Genomic DNA, 11,286 nt, shown 5'->3' with positions numbered 1-11,286 from the left:
CAGTTTTGGAACTACCAGTAGGCTGGGGAGTCTTTTTGGAGGACTGCCCCGGATTCACTTTGGAAGTCACTTTGGACTTCACATAGGATTTCAGCACTCCTTTGTTAGCCAGACGGTCAAGCGTTCGCTTGAGGCTGAAACAATCGTTGGTGTAATGGCCGACGTCCTCATGGTAATGGAAATGTTTGTTTTTGTTTCGGTTTTCAGCGGAACCTTTCATTGGAGTCGGCTTCTTTACGGTCAACCGATCCTTTATCTCCATGAGGATGAAGTAGCTGTCCGTGTGGAACTCATACCTCGGAACGTACGATTTCCATTCTTTTTTCTTCTTCTAGGCCGGCTGATCGGAGTTATTAACCGCCCAGATCTCTTTTTTCTTCTTGCTCTCTTAGGGTTTTTTAGCCGGCTGAGCAGGCCGACTCTCCTTCTGCCTGTTAGACTTCTTAGAATCCGACTGCTTATTTGAGGAGCAGAGTTCGCTCGCCTTTATAAAGGCTTCCGCCTCCTGGTCGCGGGTAAAGTAGGTAGTTGGGACTACTAACCCTAACCAAATTAGAAATTTATAATACCTAAACATAGACTAAACTAGTTAGTGGCAAGTAAAGAGTCGAACCACAAAGACTAAGTGTATCAATCTATGCTAATTAGACTACTAGGACAATTGAGATATAGAGAGAAATTCAACTAAACACTATTTAAAGCAAACAACTAAAACTAGGGATAGTGGAATCCAATTACATTAATGCATTCAACAACAACATTGTAATTAGCTGAAAATGACCTTTGTTTCGGGGTTTTTTGTGATCTCCTAGGATACTGGTTGCGCTCTTCTGGCAACGAGACTGAGACACCTGCAAAACAACGAATATTCATTTACCGGAATATTCGCCTCCGACGATCAAGTTAGTGATCGGGAAACAGAAAGTTTAAAGAGAGAAAGTAGAGAGAAGTTGGAGCTCTTTAATGCTCTTTTTTAAGGTTATGTCATCATCCACCCCTCCCATCATAAATGATTGGGGTATTTATAAGGGTGAGAGTATGTGCCCTTGTAGGGTTTGTACCCTAAAATTCCGTGACATGATTGGCTGCACAATTAGAGAGTGCCACGTGTCACATGGGGGCGTCGTTTTGCGGCTTTCAATAACTTTCCTTGGGATTTGGGCCCTGATGTAATAAGGGCCCTTTCTCTTGCTGATTTCATGTGCTCTTTAGGGCATCTGACACGCGTCATCTTCCCATAGGGACACGTGTTGCCCTTTGACTGGGCACGTGTCACTACGGGATTGAACCATGTTTTTGGGGTAATTTTTACCCTAAACGTTTGCCCCTCAGAGGGGGTGGCTCGCACGCTTACAGGCCTCCTCTGATCCTCTACTCGTCTTAATGCGTCCAAGTATGCGAAGATTTGAGCTTGTATGTAGGGGCGGACAGGTCATGTCCGCCAATTGAAGGGGCGGACGATCAAAAGTCGTGTCTTGTCCGCATGGAATTTTTCCCAGACTGATAAGGTCTGGAAATTAGGCGGCCGGATCTTGCCACTTGGGCTTTTGGAAGAAGGTGCGGACGCTAGGTCTTTTGAGATGGAAATTTTCATTCCATTGATTCGGCCGTCTATTTGGACGCGCTGTTAGTCATCCGTCTATTTTTTCATCCAAATTGACGAATCCCTCATACCGACTTTTTGAATTCTAGGTTAGTTTTTTCAAAAAATAACCGTTCAAACTCTTGAGCGGGAAAGATGATTTTACCATTTTACCCCCATAAATTTGGTCTATAAATATGAGGGGTTTGATTTCATTTTGGCACTTTACAATCTTGAGAATTCTAGAGAGAAGTCAGAGCATTTCTAGAGAGAGAAAGTGATTTCCCCTTAATCTTCAAGAGCTTCGCCGCGTAGTTTGAGTTTTCCGGACATTTTTTGAGTTTTCCGGTCAATCTTCAAGACCTTCAAGAACTTGTCAAGTTTTCAACACGTACAGAGGTAGGCCGCCTGCTTTCTTTCACTTTTTACTTTTATTATTTTCTTGCTTTTCATTTTTTAAATCTGGCTCAACACTCGGCTTCGTCCGTTTCTCCTCATGAGGCCGACCGTTCTTTGGGACTGAGGAGTCTAGAGTGGACGGAGACGAGTTGTCTCCTTCAGGGAGTGGGTCCATTTCTAGTGCGTACCTACTCACCTCCACCTATTCTTCTCTGTCTCTGCAGTCGGACATGGCAAGGACAAGGCAAACATATGATCTTCATACGGCCAGAAATTCAGACGGCAGTCTGGTGAATCCTAGGGTCCCTTATGACCCAAATAGCGCTGACAAAGAGACCGGGTCTACTACCCGGACAACCTCCTCCACGGGCACTCATCATTCGGCCGTGGAGGTTACCTCTTCTTTCGAGGAACGCCAAACAGCTCAAGGCGTTTCTTCTGTGGTGCGAACGTCCGGGCGAACTCCGGAACTAAGGTTCCCCAAATATGCCAACTCGATCATGGATGAGGCCGAGTTGCTATCTCGTGAAGGACCTCCTTCCTCTTCTCGGGCGGACGCTGATCCATCAGTCCCAACTCTTTCTCAACTCCATCTCTAACATAGCAGGTTGGACAGGCCAAGAGTTGGGATATCTATCAACGAACCGTCCGACCTGCCCCCTCGCATAGGCCCTACTTCGGAAACCAGGGCGGCCACTGCTAAAGACAAGGGTAAAAGTCCCTTATTTTCTGAAGATCCTCCTTCAACTAGGGGCGGCCATGTCTCTAGAAGCCGTAGCTCGGCAGAGGCAGCTGACTTGGACAGAGTGTTGTCCTCCGAATTTGGCACTGCCCCTCACCAAGAGTGCGTAAAGGTAGAAGATGAGGCCGAGGCCAAAGGTGAGGCGGCCGAAGGGGAGGAGGCGGCCGAAGATGCGGTCAGCAATGTAGATAATTTTAAAGATCCGTATGCCTGTACAGTAGGTAGCACAGCATTGGGCTACCTCAATGATGGATTTGAGAAGTATAAGGCGTTGCTCCAGCTGGGAGAAGGATTTGAAATTAAAGCCCCAAGAAGGTCTCTTTCGGTGGCCGCCTGGGAGGATGAGCGGATGTGCCGCAGATCATTCAGCGTCTACCGAGCTGCTTTGGACGTTAGAGTTCGTCTCCCCCTTCATCCCTTTATTCGTACAGTACTGGAAGAGTACGATATTGCCCTCTTTCAGCTAGTGCCAAACATCTGGTTGAACATATTTGGGTACTTGGTGACGTGCATCCGTAAGGGCTTCAAGCCGGACTTCCCAGTTTTCTGCGAGATGCACGCAATGGTCCACCTCGAGAAGCACACGGACGGATGGTTTATACTTAGCACCACAAAGGATTATATGGTGGTGATGGACCGTGTGTCGAAGTGGCGTGATTGGAAGAATCGGTTCTACCGCATCAAAACCAAGGATACAGAGTTTAATTTGTGAATGAATCGGTTTAATGCCAAGCCGATCAAACTCGGCCGAGGGAACCACAAACCATACAAACCACCCGTTCACCCAAACCAGGCTCACCAACTTGAATATTTTAAAGTCAAGAAGGTTATACGGGATGGAAAGTTGGTGACCGTGCCCCAGAACTGGATCCCCTTAGCCGGATGGCTCAGGGACCCAATTTTTATGTCCGCATGCGGCCTGTACACAAACATTCCCCAAGTTGGGACTTTAGCTCTCTCTGGCGTCCGAACACATTTCATGTTGGAAATTATTCTAACTGTTGGTTAAATTTTGTTTTTGCAGAGGAAGCGTACACCATGCTGGACAAAGAGCAGAAGGGGGAGATTGACATGGCCGAGATTAACTTGGCCAGATACAAGGCTCGTCAGAAGATGTACGAGCAAACCAAGGAGGTATAAAACCTTTCAAGGTCTAGCGTTCGTGTTGCTAGGTTCGCAGAAGGCTTCTTCCTGAGCCTGCACGGACGCTGTTCCGAAATTAAACTCTTTTTTTTTCTTTTTTTTTTGTCCGAGTTGGTATGTTGGAAGCAGGGTCCCAGCTGTATCTACACGAACGTTAACAAAGTTTTATTGAGTTAAACTTTTGCTTGCTCTTTGCAGCTGTCAACTCCGACCCCAAGGGCTAAACGAAAGCAGCCGTCCTCAGCTACTAAAAATGACAAGGGTGAGGGGGCGTCCAACCAAAGGAAGACGATCACAACTAAGACCACTTCCACCACCGCGGCAAGGACTACGTCGCGGACTGCTTCTAAGCAGTCCAAAGGAGAACAACCCCGGCTGGGTGATAGCGGGGCCTCCAAGTCCGTGGATCCGGCCGCCACGCCCGTTCACGATAAGTCCGTGAAATCGGATGATAGGGGTAAGTCGACCCCGGCAAAATCGATCGGGCCAAACGTGACTCCGCCCGTCCAAAGAGTCCAAGAATCTAATTGGCTTGAAGCCTCTCAGTCGGCCGGTGATCAACCTGGCCGCTCAGGTGAGGAGGGCGACGAGCCTGCACCGCCTCCTCTATTCCCCTTCTACCCTGTTTCTCCTCCGAGCTTCTCAGACGGTTACATTTAACAACTTTGCACACTTTCCTTTTAAGTCTACTTGCTTAAGCTAAACTCGATTACACCCGTGTGCAAATATTACAGAGGAGCTGAATATGAAGCTGCCCGGCCAGTCTCTTACTGGGGCGGACAGGAAGGCCATGAGGGAAGCCATGGCCAGGGCCGTCCCCACTGAGCAGCGGGACAAGCTGCGGGGAATTCATGAGGGCTTCCTCGGCCTAATGATCAACTGCAGTGTTGAGGTAGCTTTCTTAGCTCGCATACTTAGCCTATTTTTTTTCATTCTTATTTTGCTAACTCATTTTCTCTTGTACGCAGCTCTTCATGCGGCTGACTGCCTTCCTCGAATGGAAGGACAAGGAGAATGAGAAGCTGAAGCATGCCTGGGATAAGGTTCAAAAGGCCTAGGATGTCGTTACTGGGACAGCCGCCATCCAAAGGGTTCACTTGGAGACCTAGATCAACGCGATGTCCGACAAGGCGGCGCGGCAAGCGGAAGATCTGGTCAGGCTGGGCAAGGCTCTCGAACAAGAGACCTTGGCCAGGGAGGCCATGAGACAAGAAAGGGATAAGGCTGTCCTGGACGGCCAGCGCTGGAAGGAAGGGTTCGAGGCCTCTGAAAAGCTTAAAAGTGATCTGGCCTTAGCCCAAAAGAATCTGAAGGAGGCCTTGGAAGAGGTGGATGCTCTCCGGGCCGAGGTGGGAACTTTAAAGAAGTCCGTTGAGGACTTAACCCAACAGCTGAAGGCACCTCGGCCCCCTAGCGCAGATGAGGTGGTCAGCATTGAGCAGAGTGCTGAGGACAGGCTGAAGAGCTACTTCTTCGAGGCGTTCGAGCTCATGGTGGATGAGGGTGAGGTAGCCTTTTATAAGGAACGCTTCACCAAACGCCTCAACTTCGTCTGCCTTAAGGAGGAGGCTAAGAAGGCCGAGCAGCCTTCTCTTGAGCTGGACGTCACGCCAACTACCTCAGAAGATGAGGAGAACGAAGAGGTGGCAGACGGAGCTGAATACGAGGAGGAAAGCAAAGAAACGACAGCTAATCCCTTACTGCCTCCGAAGAGCCCACCCAAGGCCAAGACCCAGCTACCTAGAGCCCAGGCCGCCCCATGATTTCAGCTTTTCATTTTTCGAGTTTTTCGAGCGGTTTTTGTAAGATATTTTACCGCCCTTTGAGCGGTTTTTTAATTAATGCTGATTTTGCCGCCTTATGAGCGGTGTTTATATCTGTTTCATACTTAGCAAATTCTTGCAATTTTTCATATTTTATTGCTTTCGTACGAGCCTAGGGGTATGCCCCTTTATTAGGCGTTCGCCTAGTCCATACTCTGATTGGTTTGATTGACTTGGTAGTATTTATGCCCTAAAGGGTATGACTACTAGCAAGTTAATCAAATCATAGTAATGATTGCCCTTGGACTAGGTGACACGCCGAATCAACAGATTATTCGGCCGTTTAATTGGCTTTATGTGAGTCGTCCGTTGAAGCTATCGCTCGGACATACTCAAGAAATTTCAAGTATTATCTCAACTTAAAATTTCTAAGTTTGGCTGGGCTAGGATGCCTAGGTATGCCCTTGCCCTATTAAAGGGGGTAATTGCGTTGGGCTAATTTAGGATACCTTGCCTTTACCGTCCGTCCAAATGAGGGACGGACGTATATCTGTGACTTAGTCAGTCGGTTTTTCTCTTCTTTTTTTTAGATTGCCTTAGCGACCGGGTTGCTATGTTTCAAGCAATCTTGTAACCTTTCTCACTTCAGCAATCTTGTTTAGCCTTTATAGGCCGGGTTGCTCTGTTGCAAGCAACCTAGTTACAGGTTTCACTCGGCATTTCAGCTTAAACCATGAAATTGCAAATAAGCATAAGTAGAATAGCAAAATAAGATAGCAATGTTTGACTTTTCATTAATTTGTCAAAATTACATTGCTCGGTCGATAGACTTAGCTGTATATACAGCTTTTTGGCTAAATAATGAGAAAAGACTTAAACATAATATTTTTTCAGATTATCAGTGTTCCACGTTCGTGGGATTTGGCGGCCATCTATGGCTTCAAGACGGTATGTGCCATCTCTAACTTCTTCCCTTATTTGATACGGCCCTTCCCAATTTCGGGTTAATTTTCCATCCTCATTGGCTCGGCCAACAGCTTCCATTTTTCTGAGCACAAGATCCCCTATCTTCAGCGAACGCTTAGACACTCGGCGATTATATGCCCTTGTCATCCTTACACGATAAATTTCGTGTCTGAGCGTCGCATTGCCCCTGGCCTCTGGAAGAAAGTCCAGGGCGGTCTTCATGGCCTCCCAATTGGCCGACTCATCATATAACATTACCCTCAGAGTGGACTCTTACATCTCAATTGGGAGAACTGCTTCCGCCCCATAGACCAAAAATAATGGAGTCTCTCCTGTGGAACTTTTTGCTGTTGTCCGTATGGACCATAATACATTGACCAACTCATCGGCCCATAGGCCGCCAGCTTTTTCAAGCTTGCGCTTGATTCCATGATCAACTTGTTGTAGGCCTCAACTTGACCGTTAGCTTGGGGTCGGCCGAATGAAGCAAAACAATGAGTTATGCCCTGGTCTCCTAACCATTCCTTGAGCTAGCGCGTTTCGAACTGAGGTCCATTGTCGAACACCATTGACTGAGGTACTCCGTAACGAGTAATTATACTCTTCCATATGAAGGCTGACACATCCGTCCACTTAATGCCCCGGACGGCCTCGGCTTCGACCCATTTGGTGAAATTGTCCACGGCCACCAGCACATAACGTCTTTGGCCGAACGCTGGAGTGTACGGCCCTAAAATGTTCATACCCCATTTTGCAAAGGGGAGAGGACTTCTTATGGCCGACAAGCTGTTAGCCGGCCGATAGATTAAAATTGCAAACTTCTAGCACTTGTCACACTTTCTCACCATTTTCATGGCATCTGACTTCAACCTTGGCCAGTAGTACCCCAAATGGGTGGCTTTTTCAGCCAAGGCTCGTCCTTTAATATGGGAACCACAATGCCCCTGATGGAGGTCATCCAACACATCATTTCCCCTCTCTGGAGTGATACACTTAAGATAGGACTTCACGAAAGCCTTCTTGAATAACTCCCCGTTCTTCATCTCGAACCAGGCCGCTCTCCTCTTCATCAGCTAACTCTCTTTAGGATCATCAGGAAGAATCCTACTCCTCAAGTAGGAAATAATTCCGTCCATCCAGGTTGAACTTCTATCTATGATCTGAACAGGCTCAGCATCAATACTCCGCTTCTCTTTTACTTCCCAAAATATTGATCTAGGAGTGTCACATGATGCCAAGGAAGCTAACTTGGAGAGCGCGTCCGCTTGATGATTTTCTGAACGAGGAACCTGCCGTAAAGAAAAATGTTCTAGGCCCTTGGCCTCTTCCTTAACCATCTGCATGTATTTCATCATGGCCAGCTCCCTTGCTTCAAAGCCACCATTGACTTGGCTGACTATTAGCAGAGAGTCCGAGCAAACTTCAACTTCGGTTGCCCCGGCCGCCTTACACATTCTTAGGCCGGCCAATAAGGCTTTATACACAGCTTCATTGTTTGAAGCTTAGAACTAAAATCTCATTGCATATTCAAACTTATCTCCTTCAGGAGACTGACATATGATACCAGCGCCACACCCGGTAGTTGTTTCACTACCATCCACAAACACTTTCCAGATCTGGTCTCCGGCCGGCTGAAGATCAGGCCGAGTCATCTCAGCCAAAAAATCCGCAAAGGCTTGCCCCTTGATTGCTTTTATTGGCTCGAACATAATGTCAAAGCCCCTCAATTCCAAGGCCCACTTGAGCATACGGCCACTGGCCTCTAAGGTTGTAAATGGCTTCTTCATAGGTTGGTCTGTGTAGACCACAATTGAATGTGTTAAGAAGTACGGCCGCAGCTTCTTTGATGCCATGTACAATGCTAGGCCAAATTTTTCAATAGGGGGGTACTTAAGCTCGGCATTGTGAAGTACATGACTGATAAAATAGACTAGGATCTGGTGGCCGTCCCATTCAGTAAGCAGGACGGCACTTAGAGAGTGTTCGGAGATGGCGAGATAAATGAATAACTTCTCATTCTTGAGTGGACTGACGAGCCGAGGCAATGTATGCAGATGGCTTTTTAGCTGTACGAACGCTTCCTCGACCTCTTCTGTCCACTCGAACATGGCTTTCTTCTTGATGGTTTGAAAGAAATAACGGCACTTATCCCCTGACCTTGACAGAAATCTACCGAGTGCTGCTAAACAGCCGGTCAGCCTTTGCACCTCTTTGATTGTTCTTGGTGACTTCATGTCCAAGACGGCTTGAATTTTTTCAGGGTTGGCCTCAATTCCATGTTGATCAATCAAAAATCCGAGAAATTTACCGGACTCAACACCAAAGACACATTTCTTTGGATTTAAAATCATCTTATGCCGCCCAAGTTCAGTAAAAGTTTCTCGCAGATCCTTCAAATGGTCGGCCTGCTCTTTCGACTTGACAATCATATCATCGATATACGCCTCCATATTCCGGCCGAGCTGGTTTCTAGAGACTGTATTAACAAGTCGCTGAAAGGTGGCAGGGGCATTCTTGAGGCCGAATGGCATAACTTTGTAACAGTACGACCCTTGCTGAGTCACGAACACTGTTTTCTCTTGATCTTCTTCCCTTATGGGAATTTGATGGAATTCGGAGTATGCGTCCATGAAACTCAACAGGGCATGTCCGGCCGTTGAATCAACCAGGCGGTCAATTTTGGGCAAGGGAAAACTATCCTTAGGGAATGCCTTATTCAGATCTGTGTAATCCACACACATACTCCAAATCCCATTCGGCTTCTTCACGAGAACTACATTAGCTACCCAGTCTGGGTATTAACATTGCCAAATGAAACCGGCGTCGAGCAGCTTCTTCACCTCAGCCGCGGCCGCTTGATTCCTTTCCTCTCCATGATTTCTTTTCTTCTGACGGACAGGCTTTATCAATGGATTCTCGGCCAGCTTATGCACGGCCAGGTCAGGACTTATTCCTGGCATCTCACCAACTTCGAATGCAAATACATCTTTGAATTCTCTTAGCAGCTGAACTAACTCATCCCCAAGCATACCCAGAGCTATAGTGCCTACACTAACTGTCCGACCTGGTTGAGCGGGGTCAAGCACTATATCTTGGTGGCTGTCGGCCGGCTGGGGCCTTAACTCTTCTAGCCGGCCGACAATCATTAGCTGCTAGGCTTGCTCTATCTTGGCCGCCTTGCGCTTCTAGCCGACCTGGTATGCTGGGAGTGAGGTTCCTACTTCTTTTGGCTCGGATGATTTTGGTCCGCGTGTGGTAGGCTTAACGGCCAACTGATTACATTCCTTAGCCATTTTCTGACTTCCTTGGATCGTTCCAATTTTACTGTCCGTCCTCTGGAACTTTAGCAGCATTAGATGAGGTACAATGACTGCCTTAGCTGCGTTCAGCGTGGGACGGCCGAGTATGACGTTATATCCAGTCAGCTCTTTTACCACTAGGAAGCGGACAACCATATCTCTTCCTTCCCCTTTTTGCCCAAAGCGGACGGGTAGGTCTATCCGCCTAACTGGGTGGATAACATTCCCCCCAAATCCTACCAACGGGTGAGTGATGTCTTGAAGAGCATCCTCTAGGAAGCTTAGATTCTTCAGGGCGGCCAGGCTGATGATGTCGACCGAGCTACCCGTATTAATCAATATTCGTCCGACCTTCAAGTTGGCTATCTTCATAATGAATACCATAAGATCATTGTGCATGGCTTTGACCTCCCCCCGGTCAGCCTCACTGATGGTTACTTCAGGGAAGGGTTCGGCCTTTTCTGCATCTGTTTGCATTACCTTTCCCAAGTTCCAGGCGTCCTGCTTGATCCCTTTCATGGTGGGGCCGCCTGAGGCAAAACCTCCTGATATCACAGCCACAAAACCTGAATCAGTGCTATTCCCATCATCTTCCTTGTCTTTTTTCTTATCATTTTTCTGTTTCTTCTCTGACGAGTTGTCTATCCGTGTGTATGTGATCTGGGACTTCATCACATAAGAGTTCAGCATGCCCTTCTCGGCCAGCTTATCCAACAACCTCTTCAAGTTGATGCAATCGTTCGTGTCATAACCCACATCTTTGTGGTAGTGATAGTACTTGTTCTTGTTCCCGTACTAAGCCGGGCCTCTTAGCGGCTGGGGCTTTTCAAACTCGAACTTATCTTTGATTTCTATCAGGATGGAATAACAATCCTTGTTGAACTCATACAGGGGCTCGTACGTCTTGACTTTCTTTGACCCAGCCTGCTAGCCGTCGGCCACCCAGACTTCTTTCCTCTTGTTTCCTTCTTTATTTCGGCCGACCGAGTCTTGCTGAGAAGGTTTCTTCTTCTCAGCCCCCTTGGCTGGCACTTCTGATTATGTGAGCGAACAAAAGTCCGCTGCCTCAATGTAAGCTTCAGCTTCCCGCAAAACACCTGTGTATGACCGAATCTTTTTTCTTACCAAATTAAACTTAAAACCATTATGCCTTAATCCCCAGAGAAACTCATAGTATGCCATTTCGTCTGGATGATTATGGATTTGGGTCTTTTCTTGGTTAAATCTTTGGACGTACGAGCGTAGTCCTTCATTTTTTTTTCTTGCACAATTGTTGCCAAGTTGAGACTTGGTTTTCTTGGTGGGATGTTGTAGGAGAAATTCCCTACAAATAGCAAACTGAGGGTGGTAAAACAATTAATGCACCCGGCCGGAAGGCTATTGAACCAATCT

The sequence above is a fragment of the Chenopodium album genome, chromosome 11 (assembly GCF_948465745.1).
Source record: "Chenopodium album chromosome 11, dcCheAlbu1.1, whole genome shotgun sequence".
NCBI classification, from domain to species: domain Eukaryota; kingdom Viridiplantae; phylum Streptophyta; class Magnoliopsida; order Caryophyllales; family Amaranthaceae; genus Chenopodium; species Chenopodium album.
This window is presented reverse-complemented; position numbering follows the sequence as displayed.